Raw genomic sequence first — 16,543 nt, 5'->3', positions numbered from 1 at the left:
ATGTACTCAGGGAAAGGGTTAAATCTCCATATACTCAGAGGAAAGGGTTAAAGCTCCATGTACTCAGGGGAAAGAGTTAAATCTCCATGTACTCAGAGGAAAGTTTTAAATCTCCATGTACTCAGAGGAAGGGGTTAAATCTCCATGTACTCAGAGGAGAGGGTTAAATCTCCATGTACTCAGGGAAAGGGTTAAATCTCCATGTACTCAGGGAAGGGGTTAAATCTCCATGTACTCAGGGAAAGGGTTAAATCTGCATGTACTCGGGGAAAGGGTTAAATGTCCATGTACTGAGGGGAAAGGGTTAAATCTCCATGTACTCAGGGGAAAGGGATAAATCTCCATGTACTCAGGGGGAAAGGGTTAAATCTCCATGTACTCAGGGAAAGGGTTAAATCTCCATGTACTCAGGGAAAGGGTTAAATCTCCATGTACTCAGGGAAAGGGTTAAATCTCCATGTACTCAGGGAAAGGGTTAAATCTCCATGTACTCAGAGGAAAGGGTTAAATCACCATGTACTCAGGGAAAGGGTTAAATCTCCATGTACTCAGGGAAAGGGTTAAATCTGCATGTACTCACGGAAAGGGTTAAAACACCATGTACTCAGCGAAATGGTTAAATCTCCATGTACTCAGGGAAAGAGTTAAATCTCCAATTACTCAGGGAAAGGGTTAAATCTCCATGTACTCAGGGAAAGGGTTAAATCTCCATGTACTGAGGGGAAAGGGTTAAATCTCCATGTACTCAGTAGAAAGGGTAAAATCTCCATGTACTCAGGGAAAGGGTTAAATCTCCATGTACTCAGGGAAAGGGTTAAATCTCCATGAACTCAGGGAAAGGGTTAAATCTCCATGTACTCAGGGAAAGGGTTAAATCTCCATGTCCTCAGAGGAAGAGTTAAATCTCCATGTACTCAGGGAAAGACTTAAATCTCCATGTACTCAGGGAGAGGGTTAAATCTCCATGTACTCAGGGAAAGGGTTAAATCTCCATGTACTCAGGGAAAGGGTTAAATCGCCATGTACTCAGGGAAAGGGTGAAATCTCCATGTAGTCAGAGGAAAGAGTTAAATCTCCATGTCCTCAGGGAAAGGGTTAAATCTCCATGTACTCAGGGAAAGGGTTAAATCTCCATGTACTCGGGGGGAAGGGTTCAATCTCCACGTACTCAGGGAAAGGGTGAAATCTCCATGTACTCAGGGAAAGCGTTAAATCTCCATGTACTCAGAGGAAAGGGTTAAATCTCCATGTACTCAGGGAAAGGGTTAAATATCCATGTACTCAGGGAAATGGTTAAATCTCCATGTACTCAGGGAAAGGGTTAAATCTCCATGTACTCAGGGAAAGGGTTAAATCTCCATGTACTCAGAGGAAAGGGTTAAATCTCCATTTGCTCAGGGTAAAGAGTTAAATCTCCATGTACTCAGAGGACAGGTTTAAATCTCCATGTACTCAGAGGAAAGGGTTATATCTCCATGTACTCGGAGGAAAGGGTTAAATCTCCATGTACTCAGTGAAAGGGTTAAATCTCCATGTACTCAGGGAAAGGGTTAAATCTCCATGTACTCAGGGAAAGGGATAAATCTGCATGTACTCGGGGAAAGGGTTAAATGTCCATGTAATGAGGGGAAAGGGTTAAATCTCCATGTACTCAGGGGAAAGGGATATATCTCCATGTACTCAGGGGGAAAGGGTTAAATCTCCATGTACTCAGGGAAAGGGTTAAATCTCCATGTACTCAGGGAAAGGGTTAAATCTCCATGTACTCAGGGAAAGGGTTAAATCTCCATGTACTCAGGGAAAGGGTTAAATCTCCATGTACTCAGAGGAAAGGGTAATATCTCCATGTACTCAGAGGAAAGGGTTAAATCTCCATGTACTCAGGGAAAGGGTTAAATCTCCATGTACTCAGGGAAAGGGTTAAATCTCCATGTACTCAGAGGAAAGGGTTAAATCTCCATGTACTCAGGGAAAGGGTTAAATCTCCATGTACTCAGAGGAAAGGGTTAAATCTCCATGTACTCAGAGGAAAGGGTTAAATCTCCATGTACTCAGGGAAAGGGTTAAATCTGCATGTACTCACGGAAAGGGTTAAATCACCATGTACTCAGGGAAGGGGTTAAATCTCCATGTACTCAGGGAAAGGGTTAAATCTCCATGTACTCAGGGAAAGGGTTAAATCTCCATGTACTCAGAAAAAGGGTTAAATCTCCATGTACTGAGGGGAAAGGGTTAAATCTACATGTACTCAGTAGAAAGGGTTAAATCTCCATGTACTCAGGGAAAGGGTTAAATCTCCATGTACTCAGGGAAAAGGTTAAATCTCCATGTGCTCAGGGAAAGGGTTAAATCTCCATGTACTCAGGGAAAGGGTTAAATCTGCATGTACTCAGGGAAACGGTTAAATCTGCAAGTACTCAGGGAAAGGGTTAAATCTCCATGTACTCAGGGAAAGGGATAAATCTCCTTGTACTCAGAGGAAAGGGTTAAATCTCCATGTACTCGGGGGAAAGGGTTAAATCTCCATGTACTAAGGCAAAGGGTTAAATCTCCATGTACTCAGGGAAAGGGTTAAATCTCCATGTACTCAGGGAAAAGGTTAACTCTCCATGTACTCAGGGAAAGGGTTAAATCACCATGTACTCAGGGAAAGGGTTAAATCTCCATGTACTCAGGGAAAGGGTTAAATCTCCATGTACTCAGGGAAAGGGTTAAATCTCCATGTACTCAGAGGAAAGGGTTAAAGCTCCATGTACTCAGGGGAAAGAGTTAAATCTCCATGTACTCAGAGGAAAGGTTTAAATCTCCATGTACTCAGAGGAAAGGGTTAAATCTCCATGTACTCAGAGGAAAGGGTTAAATCTCCATGTACTCAGGGAAAGGGTTAAATCTCCATGTACTCAGGGAAAGGGTTAAATCTCCATGTACTCAGGGAATGGGTTAAATCTGCATGTACTTGGGGAAAGGGTTAAATGTCCATGTACTGAGGGGAAAGGGTTAAATCTCCATGTACTCAGGGGAAAGGGATAAATCTCCATGTACTCAGGGGGAAAGGGTTAAATCTCCATGTACTCAGGGAAAGGGTTAAATCTCCATGTACTCAGGGAAAGGTTTAAATCTCCATGTACTCAGGGAAAGGGTTAAATCTCCATGTACTCAGGAAAGGGTTAAATCTCTGTACTCAGAGGAAAGGGTTATATCTCCATGTACTCAGGGAAAGGGTTAAATCTCCATGTACTCAGGGAAAGGGGTTAAATCTCCATGTACTCAGAGGGAAAGGGTTAAATCACCATGTACTCAGGGAAAGGGTTAAATCTCCATGTACTCAGGGAAAGGGTTAAATCTGCATGTACTCACGGAAAGGGTTAAAACACCATGTACTCAGCGAAATGGTTAAATCTCCATGTACTCAGGGAAAGAGTTAAATCTCCAATTACTCAGGGAAAGGGTTAAATCTCCATGTACTCAGGGAAAGGGTTAAATCTCCATGCACTCAGGGAAAGGGTTAAATCTGCATGTACTCAGGGAAAGGGTTAAATCTGCAAGTACTCAGTGAAAGGGTTAAATCTCCATGTACTCAGGGAAAGGATTAAATCTCCATGTACTCGGGGGAAAGGGTTAAATCTCCATGTAGTAAGGGAAAGGGTTAAAAGGGTTAAATCTCCATGTAGTAAGGGAAAGGGTTAAATCTCCATGTACTCAGGGAAAGGGTTAACTCTCCATGTACTCAGGGAAATGGTTAAATCACCATGTACTCAGGGAAAGGGTTAAATCTCCATGTATTCAAGGAAAGGTTTAAATCTCCATGTACTCAGGGAAAGGGTTAAATCTCCATGTACTCAGGGAAAGGGTTAAATCTCCATGTACTCAGGGAAAGGGTTAAATCTCCATGTACTCAGGGAAAGGGTTAAATCTGCAAGTACTCAGGGAAAGGGTTAAATCTCCATGTACTCAGGGAAAGGGTAAAATCTCCATGTACTCAGAGGAAAGGGTTAAATATCCATGTACTCGGGGGAAAGGGTTAAATTTCCATGTACTGAGGGAAAGGGTTAAATCTCCATGTACTCAGGGAAAGGGTTAAATCTCCATGTACTCAGGGAAAGGGTTAAATCTCCATGTACTCAGGGAAAGGGTTAAATCTCCATGTACTCAGGGAAAGGGTTAAATCTCCATGTACTCAGGGAAAGGTTTAAATCTCCCTGTACTCAGAGGGAAAGGGTTAAATCTCCATGTACTCAGAGGAAAGGGTTAAATCTCCATGTACTGAGGGAAAGGGTTAAATCTCCATGTACTCAGGGAAAGGGTTAAATCTCCATGTACTGAGGGGAAAGGGTTAAATCTCCATGTACTCAGAGGAAAGGGTTAAATCTCCATGTACTCAGGGAAAGGGTTAAATCTCCATGTACTCAGGGAAAGGGTTAAAACTCCAATGACTCAGGGAAAGGGTTAAATCTCCATGTACGCAGGGAAAGGGTTAAATCTCCATGTACTCAGGGAAAGGGTTAAATCTCCATGTACTCAGGGAAAGTGTTAAATCTCCATGTAAATGAGGGAAAGGGTTAAATCTCCATGTACTCAGGGAAAGGGTTAAACCTCCATGTACTCAGGGAAAGGGTTAAATCTCCATGTACTCAGGGAAGGGGTTAAATCTCCATGTACTCAGGGAAAGGGTTAAATCTCCATGTACTCAGGGAAAGGGTTAAATCTCCATGGACTCAGAGGGAAAGGGTTAAATCTTCATGTACTCAGGGGGAAAGGATTAAATCTCCATGTACTCAGAGAAAGAGTTAAATCTCCATGTACTGAGGGGAAAGGGTTAAATCTTCATGTACTCAGGGGGAAAGGGTTAAACCTTCATGTACTCAGAGGGAAAGGGTTAAATCACCATGTACTCAGGGAAAGGGTTAAATCTCCATGTACTCAGGGGGAAAGGGTTAAATCTCCATGTACTCAGGGAAAGGTTTAAATCTCCCTGTACTCAGAGGGAAAGAGTTAAATCTCCATGTACTCAGAGGAAAGGGTTAAATCTCCATGTACTCAGGGAAAGGGTTAAATCTGCATGTACTCAGGGAAAGGGTTAAATCTCCATGTATTGAGGGGAAAGGGTTAAATCACAATGTACTCAGAGGAAAGGGTTAAATCTCCATGTACTCAGGGAAAGGGTTAAATCTCCATGTACACAGGGAAAGGGTTAAAACTCCATATACTCAGGGAAGGGGTTAAATCTCCATGTACTCAGGGAAAGGGTTAAATCTCCATGTACTCAGGGAAAGGGTTAAATCTCCATGTACTCAGGGAAAGTGTTAAATCTCCATGTACAGGAGGGAAAGGGTTAAATCTCCATGTACTCAGGGAAAGGGTTAAATCGCCATGTACTCAGGGAAAAGGGTTAAATCTCCATGTACTCAGGGAAAGGGTTAAATCTCCAAGTACTCAGGGAAAGGGTTAAATCTCCATGTACTCAGGGAAAGGGTTAAATCTCCATGTACTGAGGGGAAAGGGTTAAATCTCCATGTACTCAGAGGAAAGGGTTAAATCTCCATGTACTCAGGGAAAGGGTTAGATCTCCATGTACTCAGGGAAAGGGTTAAAACTCCATAGACTCAGGGAAAGGGTTAAATCTCCATGTACGCAGGGAAAGGGTTAAATCTCCATGTACTCAGGGAAAGGGTTAAATCTCCATGTACTCAGGGAAAGTGTTAAATCTCCATGTAAATGAGGGACAGGGTTTAAATCTCCATGTACTCAGGGAAAGGGTTAAACCTCCATGTACTCAGGGAAAGGGTTAAATCTCCATGTACTCAGGGAAAGGGTTAAATCTCCATGTACTCAGGGAAAGGGTTAAATCTCCATGTACTCAGGGAAAGGGTTAAATCTCCATGGACTCAGAGGGAAAGGGTTAAATCTCCATGTACTCAGAGGAAAGGGTTTAAATCTCCATGTACTGAGGGAAAGGGTTAAATCTCCATGTACTCAGGGAAAGGGTTAAATCTCCATGTACTGAGGGGAAAGGGTTAAATCTCCATGTACTCAGGGAAAGGGTTAAATCTCCATGTACTCAGGGAAAGGGTTAAATCTCCATGGACTCAGAGGGAAAGGGTTAAATCTTCATGTACTCAGGGGGGAAATGGTTAAATCTCCATGTACTCAGAGAAAGAGTTAAATCTCCATGTACTGAGGGGAAAGGCTTAAATCTTCATGTACTCAGGGGGAAAGGGGTAAACATTCATGTACTCAGAGGGAAAGGGTTAAATCACCATGTACTCAGGGAAAGGGTTAAATCTCCATGTACTCAGGGGGAAAGGGTTAAATCTCCATGTACTCAGGTAAAGGTTTAAATCTCCCTGTACTCAGAGGGAAAGAGTTAAATCTCCATGTACTCAGAGGAAAGGGTTAAATCTCCATGAACTCAGGGAAAGGGTTAAATCTGCATGTACTCAGGGAAAGGGTTAAATCTCCATGTACTGAGGGAAAGGGTTAAATCTCCATGTACTCAGAGGAAAGGGTTAAATCTCCATGTACTCAGGGAAAGGGTTAAATCTCCATGTACTCAGGGAAAGGGTTAAAACTCCATATACTCAGGGAAGGGGTTAAATCTCCATGTACTCAGGGAAAGGGTTAAATCTCCATGTACTCAGGAAAAGGGTTAAATCTCCATGTACTCAGGGAAAGTGTTAAATCTCCGTGTACAGGAGGGAAAGGGTTAAATCTCCATGTACTCAGGGAAAGGGTTAAATCGCCATGTACTCAGGGAAAAGGGTTAAATCTCCATGTACTCAGGGAAAGGGTTAAATCTCCAAGTACTCAGGGAAAGGGTTAAATCTCCATGTACTCAGGGAAAGGGGTTAAATCTCCATGTACTCAGGGAAAGGGTTAAAACTCCATGTACTCAGAGGAAAAAAGTAAAATCTCCATGTACTCAGAGGAAAGGGTTAAAATATCGATGTACTCAGGGAAAGGGTTAAATCTCCATGTACTCAGAGGAAAGGCTTAAATCTCCATGTACTCGGGGAAAAAGTTAAATCTCCATGTACTCAGGGAAAGGGGTAAATCTCCATGTACTCGGGTTAAGGTTTAAATCTCCATGTACTCAGGGAAAGGGTTAAATCCCCATGTACTCAGGGAATGGGTTAAATCTCCATGTACTCCATGAAAGGGTTAAATCTCCATGTTCTCAGGGGAAAGAGTTAAATCTCCATGTACTCAGGAAAAGGGTAAAATCTCCATGTACTCGGGGAAAGGGTTAAATCTCCATGTACTCAGGGAAAGGGTTAAATCTCCATGCACTCAGGGAAAGGGTTAAATCTCCATGTAATCAGAGGAAAGGCTTAAATCTCCATGTACTCGGGGAAAGAGTTAAATCTCCATGTAATCAGGGAAAGGGTTAAATCTCCATGTACTCGGGTTAAGGGTTAAATCTCCATGTACTCAGGGAAAGGGTTAAATCTCCATGGACTCAGGGAATGGGTTAAATCTCCATGTACTCCATGAAAGGGTTAAATCTCCATGTACTCAGGGGAAAGAGTTAAATCTCCATGTACTCAGGAAAAGGGTTAAATCTCCATGTACTCGGGGAAAGGATTAAATCTCCATGTACTCAGGGAAAGGGTTAAATCTCCATGTACTCAGGGAAAGGGTAGAATCTCCATTGTACTCCATGAAAGTGTTAAATCTCCATGTACTCAGGGGAAAGAGTTAAATCTCCATGTACTCAGGGAAAGGGTTAAATATCCATGTACTCAGGGAAAGGGTTAAATCTCCATGTACTCAGGAAAAGGGTTAAATCTCCATGTACTCAGAGAAAGGGTTAAATCTCCATGTTCTCAGGGAAGGGTTAAATCTCCATGTACTCAGGGAAAGGGTTAAATCTCCATGTACTCAGGGAAAGGGTTAAATCTCCATGTACTCAGGGAAAGGGTTAAATCTCCATGTACTGAGGGAAAGGGTTGAATCTCCATGTACTCAGAGGAAAGGGTTGAATCTCCATGTACTCAGGGAAAGGGTTAAATCTCCATGTACTGAGAGGAAAGGATTGAATCTCCATGTATTCAGAGGAAAGGTTTAAACCACATTGTACTCAGAGGAAAGGGTTAAATCTCCATGTGCTGAGGGGAAATGGTTAAATCTCCATGTACTCAGGGAAATGGTTAAATCTCCATGTACTCAGGGAAAGGGTTAAATCTCCATGTACTGAGGGAAAGGGTTAAATCTCCATGTACTCAGAGGAAAGGGTTAAATCTCCATGTACTCAGGGAACGGGTTAAATCTCCATGAACTGAGGGGAAAGGGTTATATCTCTCCATGTACTCAGGGACAGGGTTAAATCTCCATGAACTCAGAGGAAAGGGTTAAATCTCCATGTACGCAGGGAAAGGGTTAAATCTCCATGTACTCAGGGAAAGGGTTAAATCTCCATGCACTGAGGGGAAAGGGTTAAATCTCCATGTCCTCAGGGAAAGGGTTAAATCTCCATGTATTCAGAGGAAAGGGTTAAATCTCCACGTACTCAGAGGAAAGGGTTAAATCTCCATGTACTGAGGGGAAAGGGTTAAATCTCCATGTACTCAGGGAAAGGGTTAAATCTCCATGTACTCAGGGAAAGGGTGAAATCTCCAAGTACTCGGGGGAAATGGTTAAATCTTCATGTACTCAGGGAAAGGGTTAAATCTCCATGTACTGGGGGAAAGGGTTAAGTCTCCATGTACTCAGGGGGAAAGGGTTAAATCTCCATGTACTCAGGGAAAGGGTTAAATCTCCATGTACTGAGGGGAAAGGGTTAAATCTCCATGTACTCAGGATGAAAGGGTTAAATCTCCATGTACTTAGGGGAAAGGGTTAAATCTCCATGTACTCAGGGAAAGGGTTAAATCTCCATGTACTCGGGCAACGGGTTAAATCTCCATGTACTCAGAGGAAAGGGTTAAATCTCCATGTACTCAGGGAAAGGGTTAAATCTCCAAGTACTCAGGGAAAGGGTTAAATCTCCATGTACTCAGGGAAAGGGTTAAATCTCCATGTACTCAGGGAAAGGGTTAAATCTCCATGTACTGAGGGGAAAGGGTTAAATCTCCATGTACTCAGGGAAAGGGTTAAATCTCCATGTACTCAGGGAAAGGGTTAAATCTCCATGTGCTCGGGGAAAGGGTTCAATCTCCATGTACTCGGGGAAAGGGTTAAATCTCCATGTACTCAGGGAAAGGGTTAAATCTCCATGTACTCAGGGAAAGGGTTAAATCTCCATGTACTCAGGGAAAGGGTTAAATCTCCATGTACTCAGGGAAAGGGTTAAATCTCCATGTACTCAGGGAAGGGTTAAATCTCCATGTACTCAGGGAAAGGGTTAAATCTCCGTGTACTCAGGGAAAGGCTTAAATCCACATTTACTCAGGGAAAGGGTTAAATCTCCATGTACTCAGGGAAAGGGTTAAATCTCCATGTACTCAGAGGAAAGGGTTGAATCTCCATGTACTCAGGGAAAGGGTGAAATCTCCATGTACTGAGAGGAAAGGGTTGAATCTCCATGTACTCAGAGGAAAGGGTTAAATCTCCATGTACTCAGAGGAAAGGGTTAAATCTCCATGTGCTGTGGGGAAAGGGTTAAATCTCCATGTACTGAGGGGACAGGGTTAAATCTCCATGTACTCAGGGAAAGGGTTAAATCTCCATGTACTCAGGGAAAGGGTTAAATCTCCATGTACTCGGGGGAAATGGTTAAATCTTCATGTACTCAGGGAAAGGGTTAAATCTCCATGTACTGAGGGAAAGGGTTAAATCTCCATTTACTGAGGGGAAAGGGTTAAATCTCCATGTCCTCAGGGAAAGGGTTAAATCTCCATGTACTCGGGGGAAATGGTTAAATCATCATGGACTCAGGGAAAGGGTTAAATCTCAATGTACTGAGGGAAAGGGTTAAATCTCCATGTAATCAGGGAAAGGGTTAAATCTCCATGTCCTGAGGGAAAGGGTTAAATCTCCATGTACTCAGGGAAAGGGTTAAATCTCCATGTACTGAGGGAAAGGGTTAAATCTCCATGTACTCAGGGAAAGGGTTAAATCTCCATGTACTCAGGGAAAGGGTTAATTCTACATGTACTCAGGGAGAGCGTTAAATCTCCATGTACTCAGGGAAAGGGTTAAATCTCCAGGTACTGAGTGAAAGGTTTAAATCTCCATGTACTAAGGGAAAGGGTTAAATCTCCATGTACTCAGGGAAAGGGTTAAATCTCCATGTACTCACTGAAAGGGTTGAATCTCCATGTACTGAGGGAAAGGGTTAAATCTCCATGTCCTCAGAGGAAAGTGTTAAATCTCCATGTACTCAGGGAAAGGGTTAAATCTCCATGAACTGAGGGGAAAGGGTTAAATCTCCATGTACGCAGGGAAAGGGTTAAATCTCCATGTACTCAGGGAAAGGGTTAAATCTCCATGTACTGAGGGGAAAGGGTTAAATCTCCATGTCCTCAGGGAAAGGGTTAAACCTCCATGTACTCAGAGGAAAGGGTTAAATCTCCATGTACTCAGAGGAAAGGGTTAAATCTCCATGTACTGAGGGGAAAGGGTTAAATCTCCATGCACTCAGGGAAAGGGTTAAATCTCCATGTTCTCAGGGAAAGGGTTAAATCTCCATGTACTCGGGGGAAATGGTTAAATTTTCATGTACTCAGGGAAAGGGTTAAATCTCCATGTACTGGGGGAAAGGGTTAAATCTCCATGTACTCAGGGGGAAAGGGTTAAATCTCCATGTACTCAGGGAAAGGGTTAAATCTCCATGTACTGAGGGGAAAGGGTTAAATTTCCATGTACTCAGGGAAAGGGTTAAATCTCCATGTACTCGGGCAACGGGTTAAATCACCATGTACTCAGAGGAAAGTGTTAAATCTCCATGTACTGAGGGGAAAGGGTTAAATCTCCATGTACTCAGGGAAAGGGTTAAATCTCCATGTACTCAGGGAAAGGGATAAATCTCCATGTACTGAGGGGAAAGGGTTAAATCTCCATGTACTCAGGGAAAGGGTTAAATCTCCATGTACTCAGGGAAGGGTTAAATCTCCATGTACTCAGGGAAAGTGTTAAATCTCCGTATACTCAGGGAAAGGCTTAAATCTCCATTTACTCAGGGAAAGGGTTAAATCTCCATGTACTCAGGGAAAGGGTTAAATCTCCATGTACTCAGAGGAAAGGGTTGAATCTCAATGTACTGAGGGAAAGGGTTAAATCTCCATGTACTGAGAGGAAAGGGTTGAATCTCCATGTACTCAGAGGAAAGGGTTAAATCTCCATGTACTCAGAGGAAAGAGTTAAATCTCCATGTGCTGAGGGGAAAGGGTTAAATCTCCATGTACTCAGGGAAATGGTTAAATCTCCATGTACTCAGGGAAAGGGTTAAATCTCCATGTACTCAGGGAAAGGGTTAAATCTCCATGTACTGAGGGGAAAGGGTTAAATCTCCATGTACTCAGGGAAAGGGTTAAATCTCCATGTACTCAGAGGAAAGGGTTAAATCTCCATGTATGCAGGGAAAGGGTTAATCTCCATGTACTAAGGGAAAGGGTTAAATCTCCATGTACTGAGCGAAAAGGGTTAAATTACCATGTACTCAGGGAAAGGGTTAAATCTCCATGTACTCAGAGGAAAGGGATAAATCTCCATGTACTCAGAGGAAAGGGTTAAATCTCCATGTACTGAGGGGAAAGGGTTAAATCTCCATGTACTCAGGGAAAGGGTTAAATCTCCATGTACTCAGGGAAAGGGTTAAATCTCCATGTACTCGGGGGAAATGGTTAAATCTTCATGTACTCAGGGAAAGGGTTAAATCTCCATGTACTGAGGGAAAGGGTTAAATCTCCATGTACTGAGGGGAAAGGGTTAAATCTCCATGTCCTCAGGGAAAGGGTTAAATCTCCATGTACTCTGGGGAAATGGTTAAATCATCATGGAATCAGGGAAAGGGTTAAATCTCAATGTACTGAGGGAAAGGGTTAAATCTCCATGTACTCAGGGAAAGGGTTAAATCTCCATGTACTGAGGGAAAGGGTTAAATCTCCATGTACTCAGGGAAAGGGTTAAATCTCCATGTACTGAGGGAAAGGGTTAAATCTCCTTGTACACAGGGAAAGGGTTAAATCTCCATGTACTCAGGGAAAGGGTTAAATCTACATGTACTCAGGGAAAGCGTTAAATCTCCATGTACTCAGGGAAAGGGTTAAATCTCCATGTACTGAGGGAAAGGGTTAAATCTCCATGTACTCATGGAAAGGGTTAAATCTCCATGTACTCAGGGAAAGGGTTAAATCTCCATGTACTCAGGGAATGGGTTAAATCTCCATGTACTCAGGGAAAGGGTTAATCTCCATGTACTCAGGGAAAGGGTTAAATCTCCATGTACTGAGGGGAAAGGGTTAAATCTTCATGTACTCAGGGAAAGGGTTAAATCTCCATGCACTCAGGGAAAGGGTTAAATCTCCATGTACTCAGGGAAAGGGTTAAATCTCCATGTACTCAGGGAAAGGGTTAAATCTCCATGTACTCAGGGAAAGGGTTAAATCTCCATGTACTCAGGGAAAGGGTTGAATCTCCATGTACTCAGGGAAAGGGTTAAATCTACATGTACTCAGGGCAAGGGTTAAATCTCCATGTACTCAGGGAAAGGGTTAAATCTCCATGTACTGATGGAAAGGGTTAAATCTCCATGTACTGAGGGGAAAGGGTCAAATCTTCATGTACCAAAGGAAAGGGTTAAATCTCCATGTACTCAGGGAAAGGGTTAAATCTCCATGTACTGAGGGGAAAGGGTGAAATCTTCATGTGCTCAGGGAATGGGTTAAATCTCCATGTACTCAGGGGAATGGTTAAATCTCCATGCACTCAGGGAAAGGGTTAAATCTCCATGTACTCAGGGAAAGGGTTAAATCTCCATGTACTCAGGGAAAGGGTTAAATCTCCAAGTACTCAGGGAAAGGGTTAAATCTCCATGTACTCAGGGAAAGGGTTAAATGTCCATGTACTCAGGGAAAGGGTTAAATCTCCAAGTACTCAGGGAAAGGGTTAAATCTCCATATGCTCAGGGAAAGGGCTAAATCTCCATGTACTCAGGGAAAGGGTTAAATCTCCATGTACTCAGGGGAAAGGGTTAAATCTCCATGTACTCAGGGAAAGGGTTAAATCTCCATGTACTCAGGGGAAAGGGTTAAATCTCCATGTTCTCAGGGAAAGGGTTAAATCTCCATGTACTCAGGGAAAGGGTTCAATCTCCATGTACTCAGGGGAAAGCGTTAAATCTCCATGTACTCAGGGGAAAGGGTTAAATCTCCATGTACTCAGAGGAAAGGGTGAAATCTCCATGTAATGAGGGGAAAGGGTTAAATCTCCATGTACTCAGGGGGAAAGGGTTAAATCTCCATGTACTCAGGGAACGGGTTAAATCTCCATGTACTCAGGGAGAGGGTTAAATCGCCATGTACTCAGGGAAAGGGTTAAATCTCCATGTACTCAGGGAATGGGTTAAATCTCCATGTACTCAGGGAAAGGGTTAATCTCCATGTACTCAGGGAAAGGGTTAAATCTCCATGTACTGAGGGGAAAGGGTTAAATCTCCATGTACTCACGGAAAGGGTTAAATCTCCATGTTCTCAGGGAAAGGGTTAAATCTCCATGAACTCGGGGGAAATGGTTAAATTTTCATGTACTCAGGGAAAGGGTTAAATCTCCATGTACTGGGGGAAAGGGTTAAATCTCCATGTACTCAGGGGAAAGGGTTAAATCTCCATGTACTCAGGGAAAGGGTTAAATCTCCATGTACTCAGGGAGAGGGTTAAATCGCCATGTACTCAGGGAAAGGGTTAAATCTCCGTGCACTGAGGGGAAAGGGTTAAATCTCCATGTACTCATGGAAAGGGTTAAATCTCCATGTACTCAGGGAATGTGATAAATCTCCATGTACTCAGGGGAAAGGGTTAAATCTCCATGTACTCAGAGGAAAGGATTAAATCTCCATGTACTCAGGGGAAAGGGTTAAATCTCCATGTACTCAGGGAAAGGGTTAAATCTCCATGTACTCGGGGGAAATGGTTAAATCTTCATGTACTCAGGGAAAGGGTTAAATCTCCATGTACTGAGGGAAAGGGTTAAATCTCCATGTACTGAGGGGAAAGGGTTAAATCTCCATGTCCTCAGGGAAAGGGTTAAATCTCCATGTACTCTGGGGAAATGGTTAAATCATCATGGAATCAGGGAAAGGGTTAAATCTCAATGTACTGAGGGAAAGGGTTAAATCTCCATGTACTCAGGGAAAGGGTTAAATCTCCATGTACTGAGGGAAAGGGTTAAATCTCCATGTACTCAGGGAAAGGGTTAAATCTCCATGTACTGAGGGAAAGGGTTAAATCTCCTTGTACACAGGGAAAGGGTTAAATCTCCATGTACTCAGGGAAAGGGTTAAATCTACATGTACTCAGGGAAAGCGTTAAATCTCCATGTACTCAGGGAAAGGGTTAAATCTCCATGTACTGAGGGAAAGGGTTAAATCTCCATGTACTCATGGAAAGGGTTAAATCTCCATGTACTCAGGGAAAGGGTTAAATCTCCATGTACTCAGGGAATGGGTTAAATCTCCATGTACTCAGGGAAAGGGTTAATCTCCATGTACTCAGGGAAAGGGTTAAATCTCCATGTACTGAGGGGAAAGGGTTAAATCTTCATGTACTCAGGGAAAGGGTTAAATCTCCATGCACTCAGGGAAAGGGTTAAATCTCCATGTACTCAGGGAAAGGGTTAAATCTCCATGTACTCAGGGAAAGGGTTAAATCTCCATGTACTCAGGGAAAGGGTTAAATCTCCATGTACTCAGGGAAAGGGTTGAATCTCCATGTACTCAGGGAAAGGGTTAAATCTACATGTACTCAGGGCAAGGGTTAAATCTCCATGTACTCAGGGAAAGGGTTAAATCTCCATGTACTGATGGAAAGGGTTAAATCTCCATGTACTGAGGGGAAAGGGTCAAATCTTCATGTACCAAAGGAAAGGGTTAAATCTCCATGTACTCAGGGAAAGGGTTAAATCTCCATGTACTGAGGGGAAAGGGTGAAATCTTCATGTGCTCAGGGAATGGGTTAAATCTCCATGTACTCAGGGGAATGGTTAAATCTCCATGCACTCAGGGAAAGGGTTAAATCTCCATGTACTCAGGGAAAGGGTTAAATCTCCATGTACTCAGGGAAAGGGTTAAATCTCCAAGTACTCAGGGAAAGGGTTAAATCTCCATGTACTCAGGGAAAGGGTTAAATGTCCATGTACTGAGGGAAAGGGTTAAATCTCCAAGTACTCAGGGAAAGGGTTAAATCTCCATATGCTCAGGGAAAGGGCTAAATCTCCATGTACTCAGGGAAAGGGTTAAATCTCCATGTACTCAGGGGAAAGGGTTAAATCTCCATGTACTCAGGGAAAGGGTTAAATCTCCATGTACTCAGGGGAAAGGGTTAAATCTCCATGTTCTCAGGGAAAGGGTTAAATCTCCATGTACTCAGGGAAAGGGTTCAATCTCCATGTACTCAGGGGAAAGCGTTAAATCTCCATGTACTCAGGGGAAAGGGTTAAATCTCCATGTACTCAGAGGAAAGGGTGAAATCTCCATGTAATGAGGGGAAAGGGTTAAATCTCCATGTACTCAGGGGGAAAGGGTTAAATCTCCATGTACTCAGGGAACGGGTTAAATCTCCATGTACTCAGGGAGAGGGTTAAATCGCCATGTACTCAGGGAAAGGGTTAAATCTCCATGTACTCAGGGAATGGGTTAAATCTCCATGTACTCAGGGAAAGGGTTAATCTCCATGTACTCAGGGAAAGGGTTAAATCTCCATGTACTGAGGGGAAAGGGTTAAATCTCCATGTACTCACGGAAAGGGTTAAATCTCCATGTTCTCAGGGAAAGGGTTAAATCTCCATGAACTCGGGGGAAATGGTTAAATTTTCATGTACTCAGGGAAAGGGTTAAATCTCCATGTACTGGGGGAAAGGGTTAAATCTCCATGTACTCAGGGGAAAGGGTTAAATCTCCATGTACTCAGGGAAAGGGTTAAATCTCCATGTACTCAGGGAGAGGGTTAAATCGCCATGTACTCAGGGAAAGGGTTAAATCTCCGTGCACTGAGGGGAAAGGGTTAAATCTCCATGTACTCATGGAAAGGGTTAAATCTCCATGTACTCAGGGAAAGTGATAAATCTCCATGTACTCAGGGGAAAGGGTTAAATCTCCATGTACTCAGAGGAAAGGATTAAATCTCCATGTACTCAGGGGAAAGGGTTAAATCTCCATGTACTCAGGGAAAGGGTTAAATCTCCATGTAGTCAGGGAAACGGTTAAATCTCCATGTACTCAGGGAAAGGGTTAAATCTCCATGTACTCAGGGAAAGGGTTGAATCTCCATGTACTCAGGGAAAGGGTTAAATCTCCATGTACTCAGGGAAAGGGTTAAATCTCCTTGTACTCAGGGAAAGGGTTAAATCTCCATGTACTCAGGGAAAGGGTTAAATCTCCATGAACTCAGGG

Source organism: Somniosus microcephalus, chromosome 3 (assembly GCF_052327205.1).
Source record: "Somniosus microcephalus isolate GS21.2 chromosome 3, FLI_Smic_1.0, whole genome shotgun sequence".
NCBI classification, from domain to species: Eukaryota; Metazoa; Chordata; class Chondrichthyes; order Squaliformes; family Somniosidae; genus Somniosus; species Somniosus microcephalus.
This window is presented reverse-complemented; position numbering follows the sequence as displayed.